Below are 27,965 nucleotides of genomic sequence, written 5' to 3'. Positions count from 1 at the left end.
GCTCCTAGGAGATCACCAATTTTTTTCAGGATTATATGCAGGATATGAAATTCTTTGAACTAACAGATCATCCTTTCTCCTAAATTCCATGAAGCTTTGCTGACCATTAGCTGAACTTTCAAAGCAAACATAATGTTTTTAGCATTTCTGTTTCTGTCAAAATATGACTTACACCAGGAGGGAATTTCCACAGGAGAACCTTATCTAACCTATCACATTAGGACATCAGGATTTGTTTGTCTTGAACCAGACAGTAACTACTTTTAGAGCTGAAAATACCTTTGAGGTTGCCTAATTCACCCTCATCAGTTTACAGATAAGCACCGCGGTCTATAATGCCTTTACCGGGTCAGTATTTGAGCTGGAGGAACCAGAGGTGGGTTCTGAACGGTAAGTTCTTGGTGCGGTAGAAACTGAGCTGGGACTGGCAGGCTGGTGTCAAACCTGCTGAAGTCCCGCACCTGAAATTCAAGGCTTGAAAGGAACAGTCAGAGGCTGAGCAGAGCCTAACACTGGATATCAAGGCTAGGACTGATTTCTCAGAAGCAGCAGGTGGGGATGGGGCAGCCCCGAGAGCCAGGTGCTCTGGTCAAACCGGGCATTCCTCTGGGAGGTCGCTGTGGAGAGAAGGCAGATTAAAATTTTGTGGGAAAGCACAGACCTGGGGCGGAAATGCAATGCCTGTCACAAGCTATGGAAGCACCATCCCATTTTCTTTCTCCTTAAAAATATCTGCTCTCACAGATAGCTGCCTGGTGGTTACCAGAGGCTGGGGAGAGGGGAGAATGAGGAGTTATTGTTTAATGGGTACAGAGTTTCATTTGGGGATGTGGACCAAAAAAAAAAAAAAAAAAAAAAACTGTTGCCTGCCATTTCAGTAAACAAAAAATATCGTCAGCCATTCCAGTAAACAACAGAGTGTTGCCCTCCATCAAGTCATCAGCCACTGCAACCCCTGCAGTGTGCCCTGAGGGGAATTCAGGATGGAGAAAAACCAGTTCCTGGCCTTAGACAGTTAAGGTGTTTGCCAAAGGAATAAATTCAGTGAGCCCAGATTCTTGTATCTACATATTCATCAAAAAGCACTGAAATTGTTAACCTCCAAAGTCTGTTCTTTGTGACTAGCAGTAATCTTTTGATGTTCAACTACATGTGTTTTTGTCTTTGTTTTTGTTTTTTAGCAAAAACTCTTACGTATTCTGGCTTCTCCCTAACTTCTTTGGAGCTATCTGAGAGGCTGTATCCAGGGCTATAGTTCTCAGTAAGTTCCCTAAATATAATATAACTCTCAACTTTTAAGTATGTGTTTTAAGTTTTAAGTGTTTAAGCTTTTTGTTTGTTTGTTTGTTTTCAGTTGATACAGAAGATGAAAAAGTTCTAGAGATGGATGGTGATGATGGCTGCATAACAGTGTAAGTGTACCTACTGCCACTGAAATTTACACTTAAAAATGGTTAAAATGGCAATTTTTTTAATTATTTATACTTCACCACAATTAAAAAAAAGTCATTAGTTCTTAGTTCACCAACATCTTCTGCCTTCTGAATAAATTTCTCATTCTCATTTTTTTAATTCCAAAAATTCAAGAATTCTGCTTGAGAAAATCATTACCAGACTGATAATCACTTGATAGACAGTGAAATCTCTGAGCAAATTTAATTTTTTTAATCTTGTCAGAAGCAGTTGGTAAACAAAGGACAAAAAAAAAAAGCTGTAAATTTTAGAAAATTTTCTGGTTTTCACAACCACAAGGAAAAATGTTAGTTCCCAACACTACTTTACCAAAATAAAAAATATCTTTCAAAATAAGTAAATAACAGAGAACTGTCCACTTGTAAGCAATTAAAACATGGAAAAGAAACAGGAAGCAGAGCCTTGTAGAATTCTTGCTGGGTGTCATTTAATCATTTAATCGCCATTTTACAGTCGTGGAAACAGGATTAGAGAGGTTAAGTATGTTACCCAAGGTCACAGTCTGGAAGAACAAGGTCTAGCCTAAAATCTAAAGCAGCCTCCAAATCCTCATTGTTCACTATTTGTTCTTCATATGCAAATACATTTCTTGCTTCAGGCTACGTAATCAGTTTAAATAATGGGGTAGGGAGGGGGGTAAGGCAATGGCATTGAGTCATGTCCCAAATAACCAGTGTAAATTGCTTCTAAATAATGGGAATCCTCATAAAGCACTCCACTGCGAACTTCCCTCCAAAACCAGGTCATCAATAAAAAATAGCAGTGGAAGCAAAAAAGAAAGCCATTTTGTCGAGGGAAAAAGGAGAATCATACCACATACACAAAGCTGACTACAGTGAACAGAAACAGAAATATCTAGAACAATTAGCACGATGTGAATGAAAAGTGAGCATTTCCAACTGAATTGTGAACAGTCGTAGACAGACTGAATTCTATACACTTTCTATATTTAGCTCCATACCAGAAAGTTCCCAGCCCGGCGTGATCTGTACGGTACAACTAGAATAAAGACTGGTAGGAGAGTTCCGAAAGGATCAGCAGGTGAATCAGAGCCAAAACAATTAGGAGAACACGTACAGAGCTGCGTCTCTCACTTTCAGTTACAGGTTTCCCCACACCCCACGGAGGTGCTGACAGTCAACACCTTTGTGGTCACGTATGGTCTATTATCTTGGTTCTCCCATGTAACAGGAACAGCATATGCACACTTATTTACATTCATGTCAGCCAGGCCGAGCATAAGACTATGAGCAAAGCAGCAAAAATTTGTATTTCCCCAGATCTCCTCCTTGCATCACTTCAGAACTCCAGTTTTCTCCTATTCTTCCAAAATTGTTCTAGGAGAGACTAATGACTATTGGCCCCGAGCAGGTTGGTCTAGTTCTTGGAACCATTTTTTTTTTTCTCTCTCTCTTACTTCAACACTCTGTAGTTGTTAGATATGACTCTGGTCACTTTCAATCTGCTGAGTAGCGAGCGACTGTGACGCCAATGTTTGCTGAAGTTGCTGCCACTGCTATTTTACTTGCAGAGGTATGCTGTTTTGGGGCCACTGTCTGCTGGAGAAGGCAACATCTCCTTTGTTTAATCTGTGAAGTCAGATGGCCTAGGTTCAAATTCCAATGGTGCCATTTACTAGGTATATTAATACTGACAAACATTTGTATATTCATCCAGTGGGAATTTTAATGGCCCTTCCCTGATAGAGTTGTGATAATGATTAAATGATATAATGCATTAGTTAACATCGAGCATTTAGGTAACATTTATTGAGTACTTATTAAAAACTGTCTTAATCTATTTGGGCTGCTATAACAGAATATCATGGACTGAGTGGCTTACAAACAACACACATTTATTTCGAACACTTCTCAAGGCTAGGACGTCCAAGACCAAGGTGCTGGCAGGTTTGGTGTCTGTTGAGAGCCTGCTTTCTGGTTCAGGGAGAGCCATCTTCTCATTGTGTCTTCACATGGTAGAAGATGCAAGAAATTTTCTGGGGTCTCCTCCCTAACCCTAACTCTCTGGAGTCTCTTTCATAAGGGCATTAATCTCATTTATGAAGGCTGCACCCTCATGATCTAATCTCCTCTAAGAGGACCCATCCTAATATCACCACACTGCGGGTTATGATTTCAACATAGGAATTTTGACAGGACCCAAGCGTTCAGTCTATAGCATGAGCTAAGCAAAGTGCTGATATTGTCATTATTGGTAAGAAGTAAGGGGAAGATACCACTCTCCATATTCCATGCAACAAATAGCTCTGCCCATTTTAACTTAGTCTTTAATTACAAACCCTCAAGTTAGGACCTAGACTGGCCTAGAACAACATGAATGGCAAACACCAGACTACACTCAGAACAGTCTTCTGCCCAGAGATGTCACTCATTCCCAGGGTAAACAAACTGTACCTAGTTCATCAATTATATAATTTCAGTACAATAATTTTTTTTTAAAGTACCAATTAAACATTATCATATAAAAAGGTGAAAAAAACACAATTTTCAAAGACCTTCAGGCATTCTTAAGGAAGACCCCAAATATGATAAACTCCCCTAAAATTTGAGTTTCCCAGGCTCAAAAGACACAAGTAAAGTGAAGTCTCTTTTATAGAAAGCTGTCTTGTAGGTCATATTTATCCTACATTAAGAATTGCATGAATTCCTCCTGGGAATTTGTCCTATAGACATGTACACACATAGGTATATGAATAAAGATGCTAACTGCAGCAGTGTTTATACATGCACAAAAGGAAATAAATATTTATCTGCAGAGAATAGGGTAACTAATCATGGTACTTCTTAAATTGAATTAAATCTCTATGTTCTGATAGGAAAAGGTTCCAACATCAATAAGTAAAAAAGCAGGGACAAAAAAGTATCTCTAGTATGTCCCTATTTATGTGTATATATGAGTATTTTAAAAGACATGTACATACTTGGGTTTAGATACATAAAACAATTCTGGAAATAGAAATGACTGATGGGGGAGTCAATGGCAGTAGCTGTTTCAGATGTTTTGACTGAATATCTGGCCAACTTTGATTTCGATAAAATTGCAAATGGGCATAAAATAGACAAAGACAAATCAATTACATCTATCAGCTTTAGGAATCAAAATGATATCCCAAACTTCTTCCTCCTGATGGCTAACTTATTTTAAATAATACTTAATATGACAAAATTCCAGTGAAAGAATCTGGATAATCTCTAGGAGTTTCTTGTAAGAAGGATCAATGATTATATCATTTTAGGGTGAAAAAAGTGCTAGACATTATGGTAACTTCCTTTTACTAAACCTGCACTCAGGTTGTCTTTTTCATATTTTACTGACATCTCAGAACTGGTAAGGCCACATAGCTATTTAACTATTATCCATTCCCTCATCATGTTCATATGAGCTGAGGAAAAAAATCACTTATTTGTAGTGCCTCAGACCTGAGAGAACTGAAAGTTGCAATGAGTTATTTAATACTATTTCTATACTCTCTTGCTTTTGCTTGTCTGACCAAATCATACTGGGAGATATTTAGGGCCACATATTGTAAAGAATGGAACAGAAGGAAGTATCTTACAATTATTTTACACTATAAAATAGCTTAATGAAAACATGAATTGAATAAATCAAGAACTCTCAGATAAAATAGTCAAATAGCAGAATGATAACTTTGAAAAGAGAAATATTGCAATCCTAAAGGGAAAAAAGTAAGAACCAAAACAATATTAAGACACAACTAATGAATCGATAATGAATGGCAAGGGGTGAGATAAAGGCAGGTGGAAATTTCATTACTAAGAGATCACCACAAGGAAAGCAGAATGAAAAAGCCAAAGACAGAAGCAATCGGAGAGGGGCTATTAGGTATGGGAGATAAAGATAACCTAAGCTTGACTGAAATGCAAGAAAAAATTTGTTCAAAGATATAATTCAAGAAAAATCCCTGAAATGAGCCAGAAACTGAATCAGCAGAACAAAATACCAGTGCCAAAGCAAATTTGGTATAGAACATTCAACTCACAAACTAATGATCTTCAAAAATTTAAAAAAAAATTTCAGCCATCTAGGTTTTATGGTTAAACTAGTAGTAAGGGAGAGCATTTGAGCATTTAGGCTGCCTTCTGACTTCTCCAAGATAATATTCAATACCAGACACAGAAGAGCCCTAGTAGAGCCTCCAAGTTGACCTTCGATGGCAAGCCCCACCTCCTGGATATTCACACCCCTGTGCAGTCCGCTCCCTCATTTTAACAGGGTTGGTCAGTGTGACCACAGAATCCTGCAGACATGGCGGCATGGCACTTCCAAGGCTATTTTATAACAGGCATCTCCACTTCTGCCCTGGATGCACTCACTCTCTCTTAGATGACTCATTCAGGGGTGAGCCAGCTGCTAGGCAAAGGCCAAGGCAATAAAGCAGCATCACCATGGTCTTTTGCCATCAGCCAGACAGGAAGAGCCTCCTGGTAACAAGCACCTGAGTGAGGCATCTTGGGATGCCAGCCCTTGAGATGCCCGCAGCCCTAGCCCGCAGATTGAATGCCTTGTCCTGGAGACCCTGAGCCCAAACCACACAGCTAAGCCGCTCCCATTTTCTGGATCCTCAGAAACTGTGTACCATAACAGAGGCTTGTTGTTAGTGTCTAAAATTTCAAGAAATGTGATATGCATCAGTAGATAATGAAAACAATCATCCGAAAGGGAAACACAGTGTGACCCAAGAAAAACATGCAGGGTAACCCAAGAACAATCTATTAGAAAAGATGTTATTCAAGAATAAAACTAACAAGTATGTATTTTCATAAATGAAAAATGTGAGGCAATGCGAGATCCACTAAAAGAACTACTAGTTAAGAAAAAGCAGGCAGTTGAGATTAAAGCAAAGAATCCAGAAGCAGAAATTGTGGTGAAAAACTGATACTGAGGAGTGAGGAAGGTATATAGCTCAGTGGTAGAGGGTATAGCTCAGTGGTAGAGCACGTGCTTATTTAACATGCAATGAGGGCCTGGATTTAATACCCAGTAACTCCATTAAAAAAAATTTTTAAGTAAAAACTGACAGTGAGTATTGACTCTGAAAATGGATAAATAATACTTACTATGGAAATTTTGCTACAGACTGGAAAATAAATGTTAAAGATCATAGTGTATAAACTACTACAACAACAACAACAATAATAATAATAATGTAAATAACAAAAAATATTGGAACTGTAGGAATGGTAAGGTCCTTGATTTTTCTTAGTATTATGAAAATAAAAGAAACTTCACTTAAAACGGAGTCAGGAAGCCCTGAGTGGGGAACTGTCATGAATGTCACTCACCCTCCCTTGCCAACCTGAGAGGAAAAATGATTTCCTTCTGACCCAGCAACAAGCTGCCCCCGACTCGCAGCCAATGAAGAACCACCACAGCCTCCCCGATTTCCTCCTCTCTTCTATAAGAGCTAGCCCCTCTCCCCTGTTCTCCAGACTTGCCCATGGTTCACCATAGTTTGCTTGTCCTGAAATGAAATTCCCCTGCTATTCCCGAAGAAAACTCATTTTTCTGACTTTTCTTTTTAAGGCCAATAGCAGGATGTTAATTACTACCAGCTAAGATGTAAAGATTTTATTAAAAAATAAATACGACTGCAACTTCTTTGTATTTTTCATAGATTCTTTCTTAAGAGGAACCTTCTAGAAAATATTATCTCTTGTAGTAAACAACTATGATGTTAACCAAAATTTTAGAAAGAGACCTGATTTAAATTTAAAAAGTATTTATTTGAGATTTGTTAGGACTGCAGCCCAGGAATCACAAATTCAAGAAGCACTTGAATTGTGTTCAGCCTGACTACAGAATGGGGGAGGGTTATAAAGGCAAAAAACCACAAGGTTACAGTTAGTTACATGAGCTCTTCATCAAGAATTATAATTAGATCTGGCAAGAAGAAAGGATGCTTGTTAAGTAAGGATTGGTTGGGGTCCGAATTGGTTGCATAGTTAGAAGGGGAGACCTTGAAACCATAAGGTTGTAGCTGGCAGGTGTTGTTCTGAATTTTCCTGGCAGTGTCCTTGGGTCTGGTGCAGTTCAAAGAAAATTCAAATTTTCAGTGGCGCAGAGATGTGTCCTAGACCAGATCCTCAGTGGCCACCCAGCTCCATTTCTGTATGCCTGAACTGTGATCACTGCATGATCATTGCAATTTGTCATCAATGTCCTGATTTTAAATTTCAATAATTCCTTTAGTTTTATTTGTTTCTTTTCTTATATTGTATATTTGAATTAAACTGTATTTATGTATAGGACTTATAGTATCCAATTTGTGGAGAAGTTTATCTTTCACTCTTCTTCCTTCTTTTTATTGAAAAATGTTTTAAGTAAGGTATACTACTGTGTTATTTCTTAATAACAAAATCTCATGTTTTTTAACTTTCATTTTTGTGCTTTTCTGCATTCCACAAATTCTTTGTAATATGCATATATCGATTTTATGATAATAATTGAGTATTGACAATCATGACAGTGTGTATTCCAATACACAGTGGTAGAAAATAAGCATTTTCTTCTGGTTTCTTATTGTGTATATAATCTACTGGGATAAATGTCCTCCTGGAGAAGGACAGTGACTATTTCTGCTGTATCTTCTGTACCCAGAACAGTGCCTAACACACATATGTGACACTTAATTAACACTTCCTACTTTAATTAATAAATGGTTTTAAATTGAGGAAACATAGTATTTATAGGCTTGCATTTCCCTTTTATGCATCTATTTCATATATGTAATAATCTATTCCCCATGTGACCATTTTTCTAAAACTTTAAAAAGAATTTTCTTTTCTTTGGGGTGAGGGAGGTAATTAGGTTTATTTATTTGTTTTGACAGAGGTACTGGGCATTGAAACCAGGACCTCATGCTTGCTAAACAGGTGCTTTACCACTGAGCTATACCCTCCCCTCAAAAAACATTTTGTGTCTGTTCATCATCCATCGTATGAAGTCATTTTTCAATTTCCCTCTTTTTACACAGTTAATTTTTTCTAAAATCTCATTTGTATAAAAGTTCAAGAAACAGCCTCGTACATAAATTTGTTTGCTTATCTATGGCTGATTATTCCTCAGAACAGACTCTAAAATGTAGATGTATTAGGTCAATAAGCATGAATATTTTAATAGTAGTATGATTGAGTAGTTTACAATATAGTTACAACCAACATTTATTGAGCCCTTACTCTGCACCAGACATTTTACTAAGAACTGCAGTTACACTGTCTCTTTACACTATCACAGTGACCTTACAATGTTAGTACTATTGCTAGTCCCATTGTGTAGACAGGAAAACCTAGCCTCGGAGAGTAACTTTCCTGAAGTCACACAATTAGTAAGTGGTAGAGGCAGGACTGGAAAGACAAGACAACCCCGGGGCCTAACTCCATCCTCAAAAGTAAACGTTTGGGAAGAAGTTTGCTTGGGTTTGGATCTCATGTCCACCAATTACTACCTGTAGGATCTATTCAAGTTAATTAATCTCTTTGGCTTTGGTTTTCTGTAAAATGGAGTTCATAATAGTACCTTCCATAGTGAGAATTAAAGGAAATAATGTACATAAAACTCTTCCTAGTGCTAATACATAAGAGCTCAACATAGGATTCCTACCTTGTTTTTTGTAAAGTTCTGAATATACCTTGAATATTTTCCATCAAACACTCACACATTACATTTCCCCCAGAAGTACTGTCGACAGATTTATGTAGCTGCAGGTTACACTGGGTTCCAAGTGTGCCGAAAAAACAATACACCAAAGAGATGACCTACGTATAACTGAACCTACTTCCTTTTGCTTGCACATCATATATGCATCCTAAAGGTGTTATCTGAATTTCCCACACTAAGCTTCCTTTCTATACTTTGCCTTGGTATCTATTTTGGAAAGAGGACTGTAAATCAGAGGAGCATTCACAGAATAATTTTGGTAAATCAAGCTCCTAAAATTTATTTGATATGAAACCTCTGGTTAATGAGGACAAAACGCAGCTTGTTTGAAATTATAGATAATTCATCATTAGTCTATGATTTTTTATGCATACAAGAAGCTAGAGGAAGAGAAGGAGAAATAACAGTACTCTGTTTAATGTTTGAACCACTAATAAAACAGACATTTAATTTATATATTACTATTTATGTCAATTTTTCTCATCCTTGTTTCAGCAAAATAAGCATTTTGTTGTTATAAAGACACTCTTATAATTTGTGATCAATTAACAGTAATGATCTCAAGAATTTTTTAAATGTAATTATATCCAAAGTGTTCAAAATTTGATGATTAAAGTTCAAAGTATAGAAAACTGGATGATACTTTCATCAAAATATGGAAATTAAAATAAAGGTTAAAAAACCAAATAATGAAAACTACATTTTTCAAAAATATTTAAAGATGTATTGAAATTAAAGGCAAAATACAAACTAGAATTTTAAAATATCACAATTTTAAATCAACATTATTTTAAATGCTGAATATTTACTAACCTTTTGGAAATTTAATTACATTGTACTAATTTTTTAAATTAAGCATCATTCTACCATTCAATGTCCATCTAGTTACCAACACAAAGAATCATCCCATGTCAGTATGTTCAGACATATATACGCACATTTAAAAGTAACGTGGATTCTTCAACCTCATTTGCCACTGTTCTGTATACCACGTGATGCCAAACGGACAGGTACTCACAGTGGGGAGCATGAACAGAAGCAAGAAAATGCAAGCGCCCCACTGACTGCAAAAGGCCCCTTTAGTAAGCAAGGATCTACTGCATTCGTGCCAGCTGATTGGAAGGACTGGGCAACCTGTCCTTTCTCTTACCTGGGCATTCCCGCTCGACGAGTCCTCCTGGCGCCATAGGGCAGTGTGTTTTTCTGACACTGGCAGCAGCAGTCCTGCAGACCTTCATATGTGGTCACGGGTAGCCTTTAGCTTGAAGGAAGTCGGGAGACATGGAGAAGCCTGTCCTGGGGCCTGAATGACGCTGGCCACTGGAGTGGATACTGAGCGGGTCACAGGCAGCGCGATAAAGGTGCGGTCTCAGGCAGTCCGGGCTGCTCCCACGGCATACCATCAACTGGGTGGCTTGAACCGCAAACATTTATTTCTCACAGTTCTAGAGACTGGAACTCCAAGACAATCAGGGTGCTAGCACGTCAGGCTTTCAGTGAGGCGAACCTCTCCCCAGTTACGGCCTCACAACGCCTTCCGTGGGGACGCACGCAGAGACAGAAACCCCGGCTCCTCCTCTTTGTTTAAGGGCATTGATCCCACTGCCATTTTACCTGTCTTCACTGAGAATCAAGGTCATTTTAAGACTTGCACATCCTCCAGGAGGCAGGTAGCCTACACAATAAGATGCTTTCCTGAGCTGTTGTCCGGGAACTTGACGTCAGCTGTGTCTAGCTCAAGCTGAGCCGGTTGAGACTGGATGGGACCATCGACCCTCCAACTGGGCATGCGCGAGTGTACGCTAGGCGACCTTTTGACGTCAGAGGGCAGAAAACTCCACCCTCTGATCGTACTTAGAGCCTCCATTTTTGAATGTACAGAGACCTGTAGCTTAGTTACGCCTGCGCACAATGATTGCTGCACCTTTTTCCACTCACCTTTCCCAAATGCTCCCCATGCTCCCAAGCCTCAGACTGCCCTGCTGCATTATTCTTTATCCCATAAACACCCCGATCATCTTGCCTTCAGGGAGGGTGATCTGAGACTCCATCTCCTATCTTTTGGCTGCCTGGAGAATAAAGCTTCTCTTGGCGCAAACCTCGGGGTCTCCGTGTTCTGGCTTGTTGCAGGTCAAAAAGTAACCTAGTTCAGTAACACCATCCTGAGGGCAGCACCCTCAGGACCTAATCTAACCCTACTTACCTCCCGAAGACCAATGTGATGATGCCAAAAACCATCACGTCGGGGGTTAGGGTTTCAATATATGAATTTGGGAGGGACACAAATGTACAGTCCGTAGCAGATACCTATGTGTTCCTTAAATATTTATTTGTGGCTGTTTTTGCGACATGTGTGGCCCTCTACAGTGTGGGACCCCGGGCAGCAGTCTCTCTCACCCAGTTCTAAGAGCCTGACTACTGCAAAGGAGTGAGTTTCTCCCCCATATTCAGAGTCTCTGTCCAGAACACCCAAGTCAAGATTTCTACGGTTAGAACTGCTGACACAGAGCCCTTTAAAATTCACAGAAGATCCTCAAGAACAGGCATTCCTTCAGAGTCCAGAATCCCAAGTAAGAGTTTGAAGAGGTGGTCTCTTCTGTTCATAATAATAGCAACTCAAGGAGTAGAAGGCCCCAGGAGACCTGGTTCAGGACAGACCTTAGGGTAGCTCCTCCAAGGCCTTGCTTTTCCTTTCAATTTAGGGTCAGAGCCAGCTCCTTGCCCCACATCTTATTTCAGAGGCCCTGCTGCATCACTTGCACCCGGGCCTTGGTTGGGGCCACCCTAGTCCAAACCTATAAATCTACCCGAAATCAAACCTCAGGTAGAAAACTTGGGGGGTGAGGATTGGAGTATTTATCCCTCCCCTCCCAGAAGACCCCTGGGGTCCTGATGTAAATGGTGTCCCACAGCTTAGCTCAGAAGCTAGCTTTAAACTAAATACTTCTTTTTACCTTTCTCTGGGGCATCGCCCACGCCCTCCTAGAATGCAAAAGACCTAATGATCTACTCAGAGGTGATTTTTTCCATCTCTACCAGTACAAGGATGGGAGTGGCAACATTTTCACATAAGAAAAGAAAGAAAACACTTACGTACTTATGCCTTTTTAGGGCATAAATTTGGCAGATAATCCCATTTGGCAAGTCAGTAAAAGCTTAATATTTATATGCTTGTAATTCTGTGAAAACCTTCAAATGATGCTGAGATATCACAGTAATTTGATACATTTGATAATTCAATATATTTTATCTAGTCAGTGTTCTAAGCGAATGTATTCTCTCTGCTGTTTGTCAAGACTAATACCTTGGTTGTTCATTAGTGGTTATTTTTAATTCATCCTGATGTGGTATGTTGAATGTTTGTCAAGATTCTGGATTTTACCACAGAGAGGCAACCATATCATGTATGTCTTTAAAGATGAGTATAAAATTTCTTAACACTTTTAGACAAAGATGAAATGAATCAGTATTTTTATTTCTTTTGTGTGCATTTAGCACATAAAAGGAAATTTTTACTGCCTAGGTTATGGACTTTATGCAATCACGCTATAGAACATTTAAAAATTATTTTTATTGCATATTTTTTTTCTTAGTTACAAAATTAATTCTCTCTACTGAAAACCTGGAAGATATAGAAAAACACAAAGAGAAAAATTAAAATCATCTGTATTTCTTCATTCGTATTTAAACTTCTTCATATTTTGATGCAAGACCTACCAGTGTTTTTTCAGCACATATACATGTACATCATTTATTTTAAAAACTGGGTTCTGAGCATACATTTGGTTTTCCAATTTGTCTTCATTTAACATATTGCAATTTTTTTTCATGTTATTCAATATTCTGTGATTTTTTTAATGGCTGAAGATCATATCATATAGCTCTACTGTTAAACCAAACTCCTATTTTTGGACACTTTAAGCTATTTCATTTGTTTTACTATTATTAACTCCAAGTAAATTTCTAGAAGTAGACTTTTTGAGTAGAAGTACTTATAGACATTCAGCTTCATGATAAGCACTTCAAACTGCAAACAGCCACAGCCCCCACCTTCCACCCTACATTTACACTCCACTTGTACTCTTGCAAGAAATGCATACAAAAAGCCTGTTTCCAGCACCTTCCATAATGGAGTGTTATGTTTTCCAGTAATTGCCAATTTCTTTAGTTACTAGGGAAGGATTCTTTTTGTCCCACATATTTAATTGCTTCTTATGTATACTTTACTGATGTTTTTGTCTGGGGTATTCAAATTTCTTAATTTTTTTTACTTTGAAAAAATAAATATTAACGTAATTATCCGTGTCATATATTTGCCAAACATTTTCCAAGTTTGTCATTTTTGCTTGTAATTTTGTTTGACATTTTTTTTTTGACATACAGATGTTTTAAAATATTTGTGTTGTCAAACTTATCATTTTCCTTATGTTTTCTTCCTTTGGTTTTATGTAATTACAAAGAAGTGTTCACTCAGAAAATTTATCCAGTACACTTATGATTTGTATTCTTTTCCATATGTTATATTTCAATAAAGTTTACCAAAAGTAGGACAGATCTTTTTAGCTTATGTATGTATGTATACACATACACACATACATATACATGTATATATTCTTCTGGTTATTACTTTATTTTTTTAATTATTTAATCCATTTGGGTATGTTGTTGTAAAGTGAACTAACTACATGTACTTTTCCAAATTGTCAAGTAATTTTAGTAAAATCATTTTTCTTTGAATAGGGAAAAATTAATACCTTTTCTCCGCTCTGAACCTCAGCATCCATGTGTGAGAAATGAATAAGACAGACTGATCTCTTGGCTTTTCTCTGTGTCTAAAGTTCTCTGATATAGTAACATAGATGTTAGAGAATAACCTATGGTGATTTAAAACGGTAAGTGAGGAAACACTGAAACTAAATACACTTCCTCTAACAAGTCCAGGCAGACTTGAATAGCCAACGTATTAACAGCAATTGTGTTCATGTTAGTAAATTCCATGATATTAAAAAAAAAAAAAAAAAAAGATGAAGGTGGAAAAGCTGTTTCTTCCAGACTTGCAAGGCAAGTGGTCCAGGGAGAGGTTATCAGAAGAAGCAAATCTAGCCGCACCGGCAGCTGAGCAGTTCTGTACTAGGGGGATGAGCTGGCAGGGTGATGGCACCTCCTCCTGCCTCGGTGACAGGATTTTCACATAACCTATGTTCCTGCATATTCATACATCCCTCCATCCTCTCCTGATGTTTATCTTGGAAGCACTGCAGATTTTGACCAAGTTAGGTATGGACTCTGTAAACTGTATCACTGTTACCATGTTCATAGAAGGTAATTATCACTTGCCCTTGAGCTCCTTCAAGAATTGACACATTCAATGAGTAAACTTTGGAGTTAAAGTTTTAAATCCCAGGAACTGGACCGAATGGGATTTAGCAGAGAAGTAAACAGGAGATAATTCTACTCATCCTCACTGAATCACTAGTTTTCCCAATGCTTCTCAAGGTCTCCTAGTTGGAGGAGCACCCATCGCCATCACCTAGGCTAGCACAAGCATTCTGAGACCTTCGCTCCTGCTGTCACTCATGACCACCTCCGGCCTTCTAGAGTAGCAAGGAGAGATCCTGAAAACTCCTGGAGGAAGCTGTGCTCCCATATAACTACAGAATTATCTCCCGCCATGGTAACCTAAGGTAATCTTAACTCTTTGGTCCCTAGAACATGAGACTTCATGAAATTAGCATACTTCTTCTTTGACTCAACACCCAGGCATTCCAGGAATTCTGGATACCAATGTTTATTAAACATTTGTGTAGCTCTTAATATTATTGACACAACCACCATATTTATTACCAGGGGTAGGGGTCAGTAATGAATTCCACTTTGCATTTACTATTGGGGACAGACTGCCATTGTCAACTAACATTAGTTTTCTGTCTCTTTAATCTCAGACATCCCTTGTAAAAACTCTAGCATCCCTGGGTCTATACTGCAGCAGGGATTTCATTTTGAGTAAAAGAATTCAGGAGTAAAAAAGTGAAAACTGCCTTCCACATCAATAATGAACATTAGACAAAATCATGCCATTTTGACATCCCGTATTACACTCCGGGGATCTTATAATGAATTGCATTTTCTACCAAATCAGGGCTTGGTAATGTACTCCAGAACCACAGAAAATTTGTCTGTCTGGTTCCCTAATTTATACCTAATGTCTATAACAGTATCTATCACATATTTGTTAAGAAAAAAGTAAGTATTTTAAAATTTTTGAATGGATAATGTATGCACACAGTACAAAATTCAAAAGATATTATACAGTGAACACTTAGTTTTATGCAATGAAAATTTGTATTGTTTGTTTTCTGAGGGGGAGGTAATTAGGTTTCTTCATTGATTTCCACTTGGAGGAGTTACCCGGGATTGAACCCGGGACCTCTCACATGCTAAGCATGCACTCTACCACTTGAGCTATACCCTCCCCCCTATATAGTGAAAACTTAGTTTTTCTCCCATGGTCTCCCAGCCACCCAACTACCATCCTCAGAAGCAATAAGTATGATCAGTGTTTTTCTATATCTTTCCAGAAATAATAATCATATGCATACACACATACATATACTGTACTTCACACAAACGGTGGTTTATGACAGACATGGTTTTGCATCTTGCTTTCTTCTATTAACAAGATATCCTTGATATGTTATTATTGCACAAATAGAAATTTATTATCCCATAAAAATGCTGCCTCAATGAAAGATACTTTGGTTTTCTCACCTAGTCAATATGTGAAGTTAGTTAAAACTGGTTTTGCTTTCCAGTGAGAATTTTGTAAACTATAAATATGATTTTTAAAAAAGATTGAGTTTCCAAAAAGAAAGCAATAAGAATCCAGAAATTAAATGTCTTCCTGGATTGGAGTATACCTTATAATTTAAAATTCTTCCAGGATGCCCTAGGTTTCAGATGGACTCAAGCAGGGTCCTTGCAAAAATCCAAGAATGTGTCTCTTTCCCTCTGACTTATGAATGCTGAAAGCCACATATAGAAGGCGCCTAGCTAAAATAAAATCGAACTAAGAAAAAGCAGAGTCAAAGGAACTAGCTGAGTCATGATGTGTTCATTTGAACCTGTGGATTCAGCCATGCCTGAAGCAGGTTGGGACTAGGGTGAGACAAGTGAGGCATTCATCTTAGGAGCGAAATTTAAAGGGATGCAAACAAAACTCAGTTATCAAAAAACCCCAGTATTTTAAATGATATTTTTAAAAATCAAAATTAATATAAAAAAAAACCATGATGGAAAAAAATTAACTTATTAAATAAAAACAGGATCCTACTCTGCACTTGCATTACCTACCTCACTTGCCTCCCTCTAATCCCAGCTCTGAAACAGCCTGGTTATGTGAGCAGGTAAATTCTAGAAATTCTTTTTTTTTTCACCTAAGTTAATTTTAGTTCTACCACTTCAAACTGAAATAATACAGAACTTCACAGTGTCATTGCAGGCATTACATGATTTGATCATCTGGAGCTTAGCAACTAACATGGTGCACATAATACATAAATGTCAGTTGTTTGGGCTGTTGTTATTCCCTAAAGCGCCCCCTCTCCTCTCTTATCATCCTGAAATACTCCAAACTCTGATCCAAATTCATTACAGATATTTTCAAATTTGTGAAATCAGCCCTATCTACAGGAGTCCTGGGCTCACTCCCAGGTGCTGTGCTCTGAATCCACCAGTTCCCAGGTCAAGCTGCCCACAGGCTGCTTCCAGCCAATGGCCCCGTGTTGTAGGGAAATAAAGGGAGGCTCGTTCCTCACCTGGTGACTTTGGCTTGAGGGCTCCCCACTGGCTTTGCCCAAACTTTTGAACTGCACTACAGTCTGAGACTCTTCCCACCCACCCTTCTTTCCTTCCCTCTGTCCTTCAGGGGAGTCAGATCAGTGTTGTGGTCTGAGGATCTCTCAGCCTCCCCTGTTCCCTCTCTCTCCATTTCCCTCACAGGGATTTTCCCCCAGAAACATCATGCACTTCTAACCCTGTCTTGCCATTTGCTTCTTGAAGGACCTGAACTAACACAGGTCTGTCTTTTCATTCCAGAGTGCACGTTTCTCCCTAAATGACTCAGGCCTAACAGGACTATCAGACTTGTTGAACACAGACACACACACACACTCTTAGAATCAAAGGTCAAAACTCCTTGGCCATCAGGTCAACCTTAGAGACTTTGCTGTGTTACTTAACGGAAGTCAGGCTCTGGTTGAAACAGATTCTCAGGGACCATGAGCACCAGCAGATGATCAAGAAGCTGAAATTACGGACAATTATTCCTCTACCTCCACTTCCTCCTCCTCCTTCTTTTTTTTCGGGGTGGGGGTGGGGTGGCCATAATTCATTTCTTTAAATTAGTTAAGAAATAGGAATAATCCCAGTATATTCTAGCTTAACTTTCTGAAACACCTATATCCCTGGCACCCCAAAATTGGAGCTTCTGCCCATAACCTATAGTTCATGGCCCCTTCCCCTCCACTCATCCCTAGTTACTCAGGAACCACATGGAAACCATGTAGGTCAAACATGGTGCCACCATTTACTCTCCTGTCGATCAGCAGGTCCTCTTGGAAAACAAAAACACAGAATTCTTATGCCTCCAAGAGCTGTTTTACAGTGTCTACACTGACCAGCTTCTGTGTAAGAGAAAGCCTCTGTCTCAGCAGTGAACCAGACACGGCTGCCTGCCTAGGCCCCCGTGGTATACCAGACCCTAGGAAATGCATGCTACCAACACTGGGTCACCTGAAGGCATAACCCAGCCACAAGAGAGATCCAGTGACCCCAGGTCCACTGCAATGAGAGAAAGTACTCATGTCCCTTGTATCCCAATGTGCCAGGTCTGTGCCTGAAATCTCACCAGTAAACCCAAAAGCCTTCTGCTCGACCTGGAGCAGGCAGGGAGAGCTATATTTACTGGTTTCATGATGTTGGCCTTTGTTCCTGAGTCATAATGACATCATGGCAATTGTGGGTACTGTTTCAATAATGATTCATTTTCCTAAGTACTGGTAATCTCCCTCCCACAACCCTCAGTACTGTGGTGCTTGAAACTCGTATTGCCACTGATACTACTGTCCTTGAAACTGATAACAGTTACTATTTCTGGAGAAAGTATAGATGACTGGCATTCAGGACCTAGAGGAAATTTTTTATTTTTATATCTTTTTACGGTTATTGAAGATGGGGCCATATAATTGCATTATCTACTCTGCAAACAAAATGTACAGTGAAATAGATTACTGTGCTGTTCCTATAGAAATTTTAGAAGCAGACTGAGGCTCACAATTCCCCCCTCGGGAAGATACATGTCTTAGTCTGTTTGGTCTGCTCTAACAAAATACCACAGACTGAGTGACTTCAACAACGAATAGTTATTTCTCACAGCTTTGGAGACTGGGAGGTCCAAGATCAAGGTGCAAGCACATTCAGTGTGTGGCAAGGACCCTTTTCCTAGTTCAAAGATGACCCTCTTCTCACTGTGCCCTCACATAGTGGAAAGGGTGAAGTGGGTCTCTGAGGTGTCTTGTATGAGGACACAATTCCATTCATGAGGGCTTAACCTTCATGACCTAATCATCTCCCAAAGGCCCTCAGATACCATGACATTGGGGATTCTCTAACGTTCAACATACGAATTTTGGGATAACACAAACAGTTAGTCTACAGCAATACTATTCTTCAGTCACTAGGAATCTCTCTGTTACAACATTCTTACAATATCTTAGTTATGCCATCTGCTACAAGGACCCACCTGCTGGGTCTCCCTCTTTCATACAACTGAGTCCTGCTAATAATGAAATCCATACCTCCATCTAGAGTATGGTATTTCAATGTAAGTATGGAGTTTGTTACTCCTACCTCAAAATGCTTTCTTCCACAAGGCTTTCCATGATAGATGATTCCCTTGCTGGCCCCAATCACTCTGTATTTACCTTTCAGTGCTAAGACAAGGTAAAATTTTTCTAAATCAGCATAGATCCCCCAAGACAGAGACTCTTTGGCACTTCAAGTGGAACTTCAAATTCCCAATAAATTGAATGCAAAATTCATGTATATATGTATGCACTTCTTATTTTTTCTAGTGAAAGGATCTATAACTTTAGTCAAATTCTCCAAGTGACTGATAACTGCCCAAAAAACTTAAGAACCATGTAACAGATGCTATAGGTGCCTAGCCTATATCCATCCAGCATTTACTGTTCACACATTTCCTGTGGGTAAAAGCCAATGACTGACTGTCTGCCTAAAGGCTTTCTCCAGGTCTAGGAATGTGCTAGACCCTTAAAGGACCAATGGGGAATGCTGGAGAGTTAATATCCCCAGGAAGAGCCTTTAGCCATTGACGGATGAGAGCTGGTAAGTAAACCACCCCAGCTCCTCACCCATCAAATGGGACAACTCTCAGATTTATTCTACATAATCTTCCAGGATCTCCCCTTAGGATTAAACCATTGTTCACAGAGTCAGTCTGCTCATCAACATGCCTTCTACTGGCTGTCTTCCATGGTACCCCACTTCCCCACTTCCCTGCTCATGATTCCTGGGATCACCTTCTAAATAAAAGCCTACACTGAGATCTGTACCTCAGGGTCAGCCCAAGTCAAACCACTGCCCTGTTGGTTCCCAGGTAGATAATCCATTCTAGCTATCATTTGGGTCATCTATACACTAACCAACCAACACTAAAATCAGAGTGTCTGCTCAATGGGCCTAGACCTACATCCATCATTGGAAATCTGCCTGCGATTTGCTAATCACTTCTGTAGTGCTTACATTAGACCCTACTTTGTATCCAAACTCACCACACTCCATACCGCCCTGGAGGTAATTTTTGGGGAAAATGAATTACTCTTCCTAATATTTTAGGTTTCTGGGCTTCTTAAAAATTCTCAGTAGCCCTTTGAGGCCTGAGGGAGAAAAATAAAACCAGTGGAAGGGGAGCTGACCTAGAAAACAGGAGGTTAAGTGTTCATTTCCTCATTCTATTGAAGATTACACCCTACTTGGGTTTATTTGTTTTTTGTGGGGTTTTTTTTTTGGTGGGGGGAGGCTGTTTGTTTGTTTGGGGGGAAGCTGATCAGGTTTATTTATTTATTTATTTTTAATGGAGGTACCGGATTGAACCCATGACCTCATGCCTGCTAAGCATGCACTCTACCACTGAGCTATACGCTCCCCCTGGGTTTATTTGTTTTTTTAACTTGAATCAAGACTCTTCCTTCTTGCTATGATTACTTGGCTTTCATGCTTCTTAAGAAATTAATCAGAATCTTAGTAGCATTCTAAGAAGTCAGTCCCTGGAATCTGCAGGCATGTCTTTTGGCAGATGGCTTTTTGCGGTTCTGCAGACCAAACCTAGTTATCCATTTTGAGCTGTCATCTGAGTTTCTATCTGAGTTGCCAGTGTTTGTCCATTTGATTCTTCTCCTGTCCATTAAGCAATTTTAGTGCATGAAAGAGCATCTACACAAAGAGAATGTCAGGAAGCCGACAGCCATTTGTTAAGAGCCATATGGGATATGTCGGGACTCTTCACCAGAAATCCATTTCTTTTCTTAATCAAGAAAGTAGGAAACATAGAATATTGAAATAAAGAGCTCAAAAAAAAAAAAAAAAATAGGACCTAGCACATCTACAGGACAGTCTGGAAAATTCCCATCATGTTAACAGAGTCGAATCTTTGCACCAAACACATTTCTACGTGGTCAAGCCAGAGTGTACTAAATCTCTATCACAATGACACAAATACTAAAATGCTATAAACTGGAGCTACCTAAATGCTTTTAAAATAAACACATATTAAATATATCTCAGTGTTTTTCCTTACTTTTGTTAAGTTTCTCCAAAGGGTTGACTGCCATGCCCAACCCTTCCCAGCATCTCCTGCAAAATCAGAAGTTTGTTTGACTTATTGACACAGAAATTAATCTCCTTTCAGTGATTCTCCCAATGGTCCTTCCTTGCTTAGCAATAGCAGCACCAGGGAAATAGAAAACAAACAAACAAAACCAAACTTAAACACAGTTTACTTTTACATGCAGTAAAGTTTACATAAAAGTGAAACCACAAGGCTCAGCAGTGACATAAAAGCTTTTTTTTAAATTTTTTTTTGTGGGGAGGAGGGAATTAGGTTTATTTATTGTTTTTAGCGGAGGTATCAGGGATTGAACCCAGGACCTTGTGCATGCTAAGCACACAGTCAACCATTGAGCTATACCCTCCTCCCAAGAATGCTTTTTTAAATGACAAAAAATTTTTAAATCTTAAATCTTTCAAGGGATTTTGAATAAAGAATGTTTAACTGACTTTTAAATTTATAAAAGTGAGACAAGTGAGATTACCTTGACAGCTTGCCCATCTGCACAATGGTAAAACTCCTCCTTTATCAAAAATTTTACCTACAAGGGCCTACTGGATAGCACAGGGAACAATATTCAATATTTTGTAATAACTTATAATGGAAAAGAATCTGAAAAAGAATATATATATGTATAACTGAATCACTTTGCTGTACACCTGAAACTAACAAACATTGTAAGTCAACTATACTTCAATTTAAAAAACATTACAAGTTTCCTAGTCCTTTAGAGCTCAGTCTGTAAGTTGGGATAATTTGTTCTCACTACTAGCAATCTGAAATTAGAAATATCCTATATACCTATGAATGGCTATCCAAAGATCAGCCTTTCCCTCCCCACCCCCACTGCCCCTGGGCACCCCCATCACTTCACCTTTCTTCTCTTCTTCGTTACCGATTAGCAGAACACCTTTGTTCTATTCCAAATTCTGATGTGTGTGTATGCTACCAAGCAATTCTGTGACACCAGCTGGGTGTCCTACAGCTCAACTCAGCTCTACACTATCTACCCAGATAGCGCATCCGATTCCACAGGTTGAGGGCTCAGTCCTACAAGAACCACCCCCTACCCCCAACAAACAAACACACATTCAAAGGCCAGTTTCAAGCTCTTATTATCACCTGTGCTTCTGACTGACTGGCTATTGATTGGAGGTTCCAAAGGCTCCCTCCATGGGTTCAATTAATTTACTAGAGCTGACTTCAGATACCAGTCACAAATCCAGACTGTTACCTGTACTTCTGACCAACTGGCTATAATTCAGTTTCCCAGAACCCCCTCCTTGGGTTTGGTTAATTTGCTACAGTGGCTCACAGAACTCAGCAAAACTGGTTTATTACAAAGGCTAGGTAGGAATCAACAGTCAGATGAAGATATACACAGGGCGGGGTCCTGAACAAAGGTGCTTCTGTCGTCACGGAGTTTGGGGCCTGGCATGGTGGCACTTGAAAGGGTTCTGGTTTACCGACCAGGAAGTTCTTCAAACCCCTTCCTTTTGAATTTTTATGGAGGATTTATCACACAGGCATGAGTCATGAAATCACTGGCTGTTGGTGACTGAGTTAACCTCCAACTCCCTTCCCCTCCCCAGAAATCAGGCGGTGGGACTGAAATTCCCAATCCTCTGTTCACAGATAGTTTCACTGGCAACCAGCCACCCCACCCCCACCATCTTCAGGGGATTTCCGTAAGTCACCTCATTATCATAAACCCAGGGATGGTGGAAAGGAGCTTGTTATGAAAATCAAGACACCCTATTCCTCTGAACACGAGACCAAATATTGTAACAAAAGATGCTCCCATTGCTTTAACTGCTTAGGAAGATTCCAAGCGTTCTGGGAGCTGTGAGCCAGGTACTGTGGACAAAGACCAAATACATATGAGAAATACATTTTGGTCATCTGAATGGCCAAATACATATATTTGGATATCGCAGCTGTTACCTTCCCAAACCCATTAACAAGGTCGCCAAAGTTGCCTGGGGCCACAGGTGTTTCAACTCTAACCAGGGTCCTTCACTCCCACTTTCCACTCCATCCCCCAGCATCTCTCCATGCTAGCTCACTCATCCCTACCTGAAAGATCTCCCTCTCAATTCTTTAAATGCAAATGTAGTCCCTTCTCCCGAAAACTATACTAGTTCCACATGGTAATACATGCAACTTGCCCTTAAACATTCTATGCTCCATTGTTCCTGGGAAGAGAATAAGGTTTGGCCAAGAAGCCTCACTCCCAAGTCTATGCCTGAGGGAGAGAAGTTGCTTCCCTGGGTGCTGAGTTGGCTTTGTGAATGCGGGTTCTCATAGAACCATTCTTACAAATGACGTTTCATCTGCTCTATCAGGAACACCACAGTCTAACTGGGTATTTGTGTTTTCTAGGGAAATTAAGGAAATCAGCGTGGCTAGTATGAGATTTACACCAATACAAAAAAAAAAAAAAAAAAAAAACCCACTAATTCCTCAAAGGAGTGTAATCTAGGTTCCAAAATGTGGTTCTCCAGCCAGGTCGTCTCTCTTTCTGGCTTCTCCACTTGGATGTCCCCCAGGCGCCCAAAACCTAACATTTACACTTCACCGAACCTGCTTGTCCTCCAGTCCCTGTTTAGTTAATAGCACCTTATCCACCGAATCCCCAGCCTGGAAACCTGAGACAGCTCCGATTGTTTCCTGTTCCCCACAGCCCACACCCAGCTGGGCTCAAATCCTGCCCGTCCTTTCTCCACAATGTCTCCCTAGTCTCCCTCCTGCCACAGCTGGAGTTGGGACCCCACCAGCTTTTACTGTAACTATTGACAATAATTTCCTCAGTCATCTCCTTCCTTTGTTCCTTCCTACTCTCTTTGCAGATCCATCCTCGGTTCTGCCTCTGGAGTTTTCTTCCCAAAACACTGATAGGATTATGACAGGCCCTGTTTAAAACAAAAAGCAACAACCACACACACACACACCTGACTTCTGAAGATTCTCAACTTTAGGTATATACTTTTAAAAATATTTTTTAATTGAAGTATGATTGACCTAAGACACTACGTTAGTTTGAGGCACACAGCACAGTGATTTGATGCTTCCATACAAAGTGGTCACCACGAAGAGAGAGTCTTGCCCACTCTGTGTTTCACCAGAGCAACTGGTCAGTACATCTATGGCATTTGCTGGCAGCAGCTCTCCATGCATCTCAGACGTGAGCCCTCCAATAAGGCCAGGAAACAGCTTGAATGAATGTATCTAGTCTTCTCCCAGTCTTGCTCAGATGTCCAGAAAAGAGAACCACAGTGAGAAAACTACAGGGAAATACAGAGAGAAGTACACTCCTGGGGTTCGAGTGGGGACTCCTGCTCTGGAAATAATCCACTGGCTTTCTTGTCTAATCTCAGATTTCCAAAGACCAGAGATAAAACGTTGTATTAAATTGTGGAAGCCCCTCTTAATCACAGTTTTTATGAGCTGCCTCTAGCCCCCTTTCAACATTTCCCTGATTTGTCTCTTGTCAGCTTACTAGAGTTTTAATGGTTTTAGCTTGAATTAACTTGTTAAAACAATGTACAAATTTTCCTATTCAGGTATGTTAGAATAATGACTTAGAACACCAACCATTTTCTTCTGGATTATAATTCCAAATTGAAGCTCAGAATTTGGGGTCAAATTCTGAAAGAACATTCTTCCTAAAATCTAAATTAACTTAGTCCACAAATATATTTTGAGGCCATATTTAGCACCAAGCACTCAGCTAGATGTGGGGGCTACAGCAGTAAGGAAAACTAGGGGAGTGGGACAGGCATCAACCAAACAATCCCCTGACACAGTCAAGTATAAAACTGCACGTGTGACAAGTGCTCTGACGGGGCGATGCCTCATACTTGGAGAAACAGTAAGGCTGGAATTTGATTTAGTCCAGGGGTCCCCTAGGGAGGAACATGATGGGGAGCAGGAAGGATGACTAGGAGATACCCACTTGAGACAGTCAAGCGTTCTGGGCAGAGGGAACAGCACAGGCAAAGTGGCTGTAGCCAAGGGGGAGAGTAAGGAGTATGAGATGGGCTCGGAGAGGCAGGTAAGAGCTAATCCCTTCATAGTTAAGGAGTATTATCTTTACCATAAACGTAATGGAAGCCCATAAAGAGCTAACACTATGGGGAGGGAATGGGTGCTAGTGATTATGGTCTAATCAAAGAAAGACTTACTCTGAATTCCATCTCCGAAGCAGCCCTGGGATGCTTTGTTAACACTTTCATGCCTCCAAAACCCGAGTTTCTTTACCTATAACCAGTTGGCCTCCATGCATGTCATCTGAAGTGTTGGGAGATATTGTAGGGAACAATGAGTCAGCTGCTGAGATCTTTGAATTCCTTGGATGAAAGATGTTATACAGCCTATAAATGTAAAGCATTGTTATTACCTATCAGACAGACAGCTGCCTCTAGCCAAAAAGGAAACCAGCAAAATACAAAGTGTATGAGGCTTCACCCATCTTCTGTGATATTTAAATGTATAATCTGGGTATAAATTAAATGGGTTTAACGCTGGGGAAGCGCAGCATCTTTGATCTAAAGTGCCCAGAGCACTCTGCAAACATGAAGTCATCCATTCTCGAAAGCCACTACAGAACTTTCTTCCTGAGAACTATGATAGTTCTCACAAAGTTTAACTTTCTTTTTAAAAGTCACCACCAAAGTTGGGGTAAAATCTCTGAAAAAAGGACATAAGCTCCTGGTTTACAACGCCTGTCCTTTTTTTTTTTTTTTTTTCTCATTCAAACAAGCAAACAAAAAACACCTTAAAGCTGAAATATTAAATATAGAATTGGAGATGAAGGAAGAGCTAAAATAAAATAAGCAATAAACTTTCTTCCCTAGATAAATATCTTCTCTCTTTCTTTAGTACAGGACAATTTAGTACTTTATGGATTGTTCTGGCCCAAGAGGAAAAGTGGAGAAAAGGGATGGCAGATGAAGGAACCTTAAGGATAGGCTAGACTTTTGGCAAAAGAAGTGAAATAGAGACAGAGATGAGAGAGAAATTTGTAAACTGATTCCTCTCTTTTCCTTTCAAAGAAAACCTTTAATATTATTGGAATCATCAGAACAACTGACACTGGGGTGGAGAGAGGGAGGAAGAGACAAGCAAAGCCCGGAGGCAGCTTGCTCAGGGCCTGTGAAAATGTTTTCAGTTCCTTTAAAATCAGAAGAAATAATATGATCTAGTTTGGATTAAATTTGTCTTTATATCAACACAGCCATATAAGACAATTTAAAAAAATGTTTTTTAATGATGCAAGGGGTTCACAAAGGCAAAAATACCCAGGGCCTGTGAAAGTTAAAATGTGGCTTTAGAAATGCCTCACTTAGGAATTTTGAAGAAAAATGACTGAGGAAATCCTCGACAAAGATTTACTTATTCTACTCAGACACTAGAGAATCTCACAAAAGCAACTAAATATCATGTTTTTCAGGTGATTCAACAAACTGAATGGAGCCAGCTAAGTGAACAAATCTGGACGGCTATCAGCAAAGGAAGACGTCGTGTGATTTCTCCATATACCTAACCTACAGAGCACCGGATTGTTATTTTATTTAAAAGGCCTATTGAGGCCACTCTCCCTTCTGAGTAAGACAGCCTGCACTCTGTCTTTGGAGTGTGAATCTACTGAGCCCCCACACCTCACTGCATTTCTCCTGCCATCTGACACAGGCTGCACTCTGTCTATGGAGTATGTATCTCTCTGACTAAATCTACCTTTACTCAAAAAAAAAAAAAAAAGGACTATTGAGATGAGAGGCATGAACCTCACTGAAAATTTGTAACTACAAGCCCTTCCTCATGCCAGTTTCTGAGCCAAATTTACATCAACTGTGTCATCTGATAAACTTACTGCCAAAATCTGTTTTCAATTTTTCCTGGATTGGTGGTGCCCCTAATATCCTGGCAGAAGCTAATACAAATTCTCTCTCAAGGAAAGCACTTAAAACTCTCAAACAATTCGCACAGATAAATTCCACAAACATGAGCCTACAGTAAAAAAAAATAGTCATAAAACATGAAAAAAGAAGCCTAACATAAGCAAGAATCTGTATGAACAAAAAATAAAATGACACAGAGATTTCAAAGAATGTAATTATTGCACACCTAATATATATTGTGTGTCTAATATGCTTAGAGAAATATGAGACATTTGGAAGTATGAGTAGGAAATAGTATTTTGAAAGCACTTGACAGAACGCACCGATAAGTCCCAAATTTGATACCAAGAACTCTTTTAAGAATGAGGGCAAAATAGATACTTTTGGACAAACAGAAACAAAGTTTACCTTAAAGAGATCCTCACTAAAGGATATACTTCCAGAAGAAGGAAAATTATTCCAGAGGTGGTTTGAGATGCAAGAAGAAATGGTGAAGAATGTGTAGACTAGTGACCAAAGTACAACCTTAGAGTCTGTGGACCTTACTGAGACCTATAGCCTGGGTAGCTCTGAGGAACAGCTCCAAAGCAGTAAGGGAGGAGCCAGGATATATAGATGTTTTTAAGCAAAAGCTTAAAAAAAAAAAAAAAAAAAAGCCACGCAGTCAAACATCAAAAGATTACTGCCAGTCATAAAAAACTGATGTCTCAAGTTAATGATTTTAGAGCTTTTCTGTATATGGGAAGATGCAAGAGTCTGGGCTCACTGAAATTATTCCTTAGACACCTATCTTAACCAGATAGGGCTAGTATCCAAAGTGCAGAGTGCTTTCTGTTTTTCTCCATCCTGAATTTCCCTAAGGGCGCACCTTAGGGGGAGGGGCAGCTTGGTTCTTGTAGAACTGGAATGACAGGCAGCATTGCCTTTCCACAAGACAAGTCTAATTAAACCTCGGCTATACAAAAAAAAAAAAAAAAAAAAAAAAAAAA

At 39.5% G+C, this 27,965-nt stretch overlaps 2 long non-coding RNA genes across 3 annotated transcripts; one reads left to right on the top strand and one right to left on the bottom strand.

Annotated features, from left to right (window-relative positions):
- Positions 1-279: 279 nt before the first annotated feature.
- On the top strand, positions 280-27,965 carry LOC116662823. Its single transcript, XR_004318920.1, has 4 exons — positions 280-390; positions 1,182-1,261; positions 1,355-1,412; positions 26,529-27,965. It is a non-coding gene; the product is annotated as an uncharacterized LOC116662823 (long non-coding RNA).
- On the bottom strand, positions 24,108-27,511 carry LOC116662822. Of its 2 annotated transcripts, none has more exons than XR_004318919.1 (3): positions 27,385-27,511; positions 25,261-25,449; positions 24,108-24,360 (listed from the first exon to the last, which is right to left on the bottom strand). It is a non-coding gene; the product is annotated as an uncharacterized LOC116662822 (long non-coding RNA). The 2 variants fall into 2 exon arrangements; XR_004318918.1 differs by having other exon boundaries at positions 24,108-24,320.

This window comes from Camelus ferus, chromosome 1 (genome assembly GCF_009834535.1).
Source record: "Camelus ferus isolate YT-003-E chromosome 1, BCGSAC_Cfer_1.0, whole genome shotgun sequence".
Classification (NCBI taxonomy): domain Eukaryota; kingdom Metazoa; phylum Chordata; class Mammalia; order Artiodactyla; family Camelidae; genus Camelus; species Camelus ferus.
Note: the sequence above shows the minus strand (reverse complement) of the source record. Positions and strands in the feature narration are given on the sequence as shown.